Source organism: Otolemur garnettii, unplaced genomic scaffold (genome assembly GCF_000181295.1).
Source record: "Otolemur garnettii isolate 467f Iridium unplaced genomic scaffold, OtoGar3 scaffold00065, whole genome shotgun sequence".
Taxonomy (NCBI): Eukaryota; Metazoa; Chordata; class Mammalia; order Primates; family Galagidae; genus Otolemur; species Otolemur garnettii.
In genome coordinates, this window is record NW_003852460.1 from 548,726 (window position 1) to 554,899 (window position 6,174).

Genomic DNA, 6,174 nt, shown 5'->3' on the forward strand with positions numbered 1-6,174 from the left:
TGTCAGAACTTGGATGAGTATCTGTACTTTAAGTTTTAGATCTATTAATATAGATTTATTTATACATTTTATTTATAAAGATTTCACATATACACGAAAAATAGTCCTATACACAGATACTTGTTTGGTTTACAAGATTTCACGTATACACATCTGAATCTTTTTACGTACACCTAGGTGTCTTTTTTACACATACACACACATTTCTGGAAATAAGCTTCATTTAAAGCAGAGAGAACACATGATGAAAAGAAGTTGTTTTAGGAGAAACTTGAGCCCCCTTTTTCTCTTTCTTCTTTCCTGCAGTACATGTGTTGAAATAACAGGCTGCTTTTTTAAATGGATATTTTTGAAAAGTTGTGGTTAGTCTGACTTGTATAAAAGGCTGGATTTTGAGGGTATCTGACATTCTTTGCCTCGGAGGCCTTCCCCAGCGCCCTTTACTTGATAGATGTTTAATAAATATCAGCGGAGCGCCGCGGCAGGGTAGGTGATTATTACAGGGTATTTATGCAGGTTGCTAATTTTAAGTAACTAGATAGTTCATTTATAACGACTTGGCCAACTAGGAAGAAATGAGGGTCTTGTCATTCCACGGGATGTCTGCATTTTTAAAATACAAGTCTAACCAACATCTCCAAAAGGCATGTAAAAAATGTCTTAATGTGTATAAACCCTTAATTTCCCCATGGCTGCATAGCTCAAAAATAGATGAATAGATTTCTGAAACTCTCCCAGAAAAATCCCTCTTGGGCTAAAGTTAACATGCGGTGGTGGCACAGAAAATAATGGGTAAGCATAAAATCCTGAAAGAAAGGCTGTAGCATAAAATGATAATTTCAGTCTTAAGAATAGCCTTGTTATGATAGCATGAAAGCCGTATGTTCAGGTAGATTTTAGAAATCTAATCCGGTGATGCTGAAGTTTGGAATTGTTGGAGCGATGACCCTTTTAAGGATGGGGAGAATATGGTCACAGAATCCCACTTGCAAAGAATCCAGACCTTTGTTTCGGAGGACAAAATGGTATTGTTAGGTTTGCTTTTAGAAGCTTTAATTAAAGAAACATGTCCGTGTCCCGGCCTCTAAACTACCCAAAAGAGCCATGGTTTTAAACAACGATGCTATCCAGCCTTGTTTTTTATCAAGAAGAGTTAAAATTTATGCCTCCCTGACACTTCTGGGTTTGCAGCACGAGGTGGCACTTTATTTTATTTAGATCCGCGAGAGTAATATTTGGCAGCTTTTGGTAATCGGAAACCAAAAATGAGAAAATTCGAACACAGAGAAAAGCGAGGCCCAGGAAAAATGTCCATCTGTTACATATATTTTCGAAGTTGAAAAATGAAGTGCATTAGACAAAAAGAAATTTCACGGAGGCCAAAGGGTAGATGGTTGCCTTTTTTTTTTTTTTCTGGAGAGTTTCTTTTTTTTATATATAGAATTAAAGGCAATTCTAAGGAAACTAGAAGAATTCAAGACATAATAATAAAATTACTTAGCATCTGTTTGGAACTGAAGACTCCGGCTGAACTGGGAAACGTGTGGAGGTGGTTGGGACCTTCCTATGTGGTTTCAATTTTCTTGATGGCATCACCAGAATTCCCCTTCCGTACTTAAAAAATTAGGCCAGGTTACTGGTGTTCAATTTCAATTAGATCATTCGGCGATGAGAAAGCCACATGGACTAATGTACCTTTTAAAGTGTAGTATTTCAAGCTTAAGCACCAGCGTTCACCCCGATTCTTTCTGTGTGGAGTGGACATTATGGTTTTCTCCAGGGGTGTCTGCTGTTTCTGCTGATTTTTTTTTTCTTTCCCCTGTATGTCCTATTGCACAATTTTCCTTCTTTCTCTTTGGCTCCCAGATTCTCCTTTCTCTTCCAAGTAATTTTGTGTATTACACAGGTGACGTCAGGAAGGGCAATTTCGTCCCTGGACTGGAGGAAACACCATCTGTACGGCTCTCTTCTTCACTGCTGCCCGCGTCTACTATGTCTGTGAAGTATTTTTATTATTATTAAACATGAGTTCTTAAATATTTAAAACGCCCCCGAGAGAGCGTGTTAATTTTGGCAACCAGCTAGAGCTGCGTTATCCATTGAAATGTCCCCCTTTCTTGTTTTTTAATTTTTTTTTTCCTGTTTCCACTCATGGCTGGAATTGTCATCACTGCCTTGCTGTAGGGATCCAAGTCCCATCTCCCCCCTGCAGCTCGAACTGGTGTTCTGAGTGTCGATCCTGCAACCTCAAGCATTTTGGGTGCTCACACTGGGAGCCCCTGTAAGCTCGAGCAGGTGGGGGTCCCTGTAAGCTCAAGCTGAGTGTGGCTTCTCCGTCTCTGGATTAGCAAAACCCTGGAGATACGGGGTGCATGTCTCCTAAATACTTTTCACTTTTTCCCTCCATGGCTTGTTAACAAAAACAAACAAAAATAAATAATAATAATAATAAAAGCACCCATGGCTCAAAGGAGTAGGGTGCCAGCCCCATATGCCGGAGGTGGTGGGTTCAACCCCAGCCTTGGCCAAAAACTGCAAAAAAAAGAACAAATCAAGGGGAGGCCATTGCCTGTTACAGAACTTGTCTGAAGCCCCAGGACACAGCTGCTGCGGGTTTCCCGCTGACCTGAACCACCTCACGTGCATGAGAGGGTGGAAAGGAGAAGAAAAAATGCAGAGGGGACCACATTTTAAGAAAGGAACAACAACAAAAAAAAAAACTGTATTAAACTTGTAGCACTCAAGCCACACGGGAATCTTGCAATTATGAGAGAGAGATACAAGATGCATCATCTAAGATATATATTGAGTTTTATAGTTTTAACACAGTTTTTTTCCTTTCTTAAAATGTGTCTGTTGGGCGGCGCCTGTGGCTCAAAGGAGTGGGGCGCCAGCCCCATATGCTGGAGGTGCCAGGTTCAAACCCAGCCCTGGCCAAAAACTGCAAAAAAAAAAAAAGTGTCTGCATATTTTTGGAACCCTCTCTATGTGGACTGTGGCTGGGCATCCTACAAGTCCTACAGAATGTGGGGTTTTGGAGTAAGGAAGAAAGACAGGCTGCAGGGAGGGCTGGGGACGAGGGGAGATGGGGCTGGGTGAGGATGTCTCTGGCTGTGGTTGAGTTTCTTGTCTGCTGTTGGTGCTGGGTGGAGGAAATTGAGACCCCAAATGTACATTTGTCCTTGAGGCCACTTGAATTCAGTCCTCACCTCACTCCCTTATTCACTCAGAAGCTCATTCTACCCTTCGGCTTAACTCATGCTCAAGCGATCCTCCTGCCTTAGCCTTCCAAGTGACTAGGACTTCAGGCACCTGCCACAACACCTGGTGCTAGTTTCTCTATTTTTAGTAGAGATGGGGGTCTCACTCTTGCTCAGGCTGATCTCAAACCCTTGAGCTCAGGGGGTCCACCCAACTTATCCTCCCAGAGTGCTGGGATTAAAGGCTTGAGCCACCGCACCTGCCTAAAGAGTACTTTTCATGTCCGTCCATGCCCTCTAGTGAACCCTCTGGCCAGTCCTCTACCTGGCATGGTGATGGGAGGGGAGCAGCACACAGCAGGCGCCAATGACTTGACTCTGGAGGTGATTCATTCGCTGGTGACAGCGTCTATGGCTTCCGGACTTGAGTATCTTACTCTGTCATCCCAACACTGTCCCTCAGGGCCTCTGACAGTGTGCTGTCCCCTGTCCCTTTGAGTTCATGCCCTCAGAGAGGGTGGTGGCTTCTCCACGGCCGCCCTTCGGGACACTGCACTCACGCCCTGAAAACCAATTGTACCCACTTGCTGCTCTCCCTTGACGTTGCAGGGAACCCAGTAAGGAGGATGGCTGTGGCCGCCCTCCCACCACGGCCACACGCCCCTCCCAAGCCAGGCACTCTCCCCTTACAAAGAGGATGAACAATAGCCCTCAAAGATTTGGGGAGGCTCCATGATGCCCACTTTGGGGGTGATGGAGGAATAAAAAGATGCATATTGTTCAGGGTCATTCTGCCTAGACCAGGGGTCCTCAAACTTTTTAAACAGGGGGCCAGTTCACTGTCCCTCAGACCATTGAAGGGCCGGACTGTGGGCCCGGGATGAGTCGGCTGCTAAGCAGGACAGGCACTGGCAGCAAAAACACCCAGCAGGCCGGATAAATGTCCTAGGTGGGCCGCATGTGGCCCATGGGGCCATAGTTTGAGGTTTGAGGACACCAGGCCTAGACTCTAGGACAGAAGGCCAGGAAGACAAGGTAACCAAATCACCAGGGAGAGAGGGAAAGCTACATTTCCCGATGGTCTGAGGGCTGCCCCGTAATTCCAGGGGCTGTCTGGTGTTCCGTGAACGCCCCGCCTCCTGCACTGGCTGGCCGTGGCTCTCTGAGCATGTCAAGCCCCTGTCCAGAGGGCTCTGGGTCTGTGTCCACCATCCTTGGCCAAACTCCTCCTAGCGTGTGTGAATTTCCTCCCTGTCCAGCCAGGATGCTGTGGAGTAAGGGGCATCAGTGGTCCCTGCTGTTTTTATGCTGAATTCCCACCTGTGCATCATTGACATTATCAAGGACATGTGTGGGGACCTTTGGGCACAGTTAGGGGCAGTGCCTGTCAGTCTGACTCCATGGCTGTGAACTAACTTATTGGCTTGATGTATGTTTCAAAGTTCACGGGAGCTCCAGCCGCACTGCTGGGGGGCTCAGGCAGGTGTGTGGGGTTCTCCCCAGACATGCCTGCACACAAACATGCCACTATAATCTCAACCTCTTCCTCCGTCTCTTCACTTTCTAACTCTTTTTTTTTAAATAGGTATATTTTACTATTTTCAATCAGCTACTGTTGGTGTAATAAAAAAATGTAAGGGGCATCTAAGATAAATACTTAAAATACTTCATCAAAGAATAAAATTACTCAAAAACTGAAAAAAAAATGCTATTCAGCCATAGGAAAAGATGGTGACATTACATCTTTTTTTGAGACGGAGTCTCACTACGTCACCCTCAGTAGAGTGCTGTGGCATCACAGCTCACAGCAACCTCAAACTCTTGGGCTTCAGCAATTCTCCTGCCTCAGCCTCCCAAGTAGCTGGGACCACCAGTGCCCACCACAATGCTCAGCTATTTTTTGTTGCAGTTGTCATTGTTGTTTAGCTGGCCTGGGCTGGATTTGAACCTGCCACCCTCCATGTATGTGGCTGGCACCGTAACCACTGTGCTACAGGTGCCGAGCCCACATGATGTTACATCTTTTGTATTTACCTGGATGGAGTTGAAACACATTCTTCTTAATAAAGTATCACAAGAATGGAAAAGGAAGCATTCAATGTGCTCAATTCTAATATGAAAACAGCAGATAAATAACTACACCCCCACGTGACAGAAAAAGAAAATTAAATTCAAATGGGGGGGAGGAGAGAAGGGGGAGGAGGGAAGCAGATTGCTAAATTCTCCCTCATGGGCACAGTGACATGGGGCTTACAGCACACGCCGTGCGTGAAGGTCACCTACAACTTGAACTTGACTTAACCAATGCACACAATGTAACCTAACAGTTGTATTGTCCTACTAACCTGAAATTAAAAAAAAAAAAAGAGAATAATTAACAATACACTACGTTAAACACCAAATTCTGAAAGTAAAGCCTGTTTTCTTTTCACAAACAAAACTGAAGTTATGGACAAAATATAACCAACTATTTGGGTTCATGTGGCCACTTAGAGGATATTTTGGGGGGTGGGGGTATATTCAAACACACAGTGTTAGAAAAAATCGATGCATTATCCTTAGGAATAAGGGTGAGGTGGAAAGGATATGTTTTTCGGAGTTAATTCTTTTTTTTTTTCAGAGTTAATTCTGATATTCAAGAGATGAGTCTTTTACAGATGGGTCTTTAGCAGACAACATTTTTAAATACAGAGATTGTTCTCTGGGGGGAATAAGTTTGCTTTTTGAATGTTTAATTAAACATTCAAGGAGTTAAATAATTTACAGAGAAGTTCTGTATTCTGTACCAATTAAAGGTTGGGACCCAAGCCTGTGCCTCCCGCTGCCCACATTTGCAGGGTAACACAAATGGTGCACAGTGGGGACAGGTGTCAGAGGTCTATACAACCTCACAGGACACCTGCCGGTTCCTTATTAGCCTAACTGCCAGGACAAAATTTGACAACATGAGAATGTGAGGGTGTCACTGCTACAC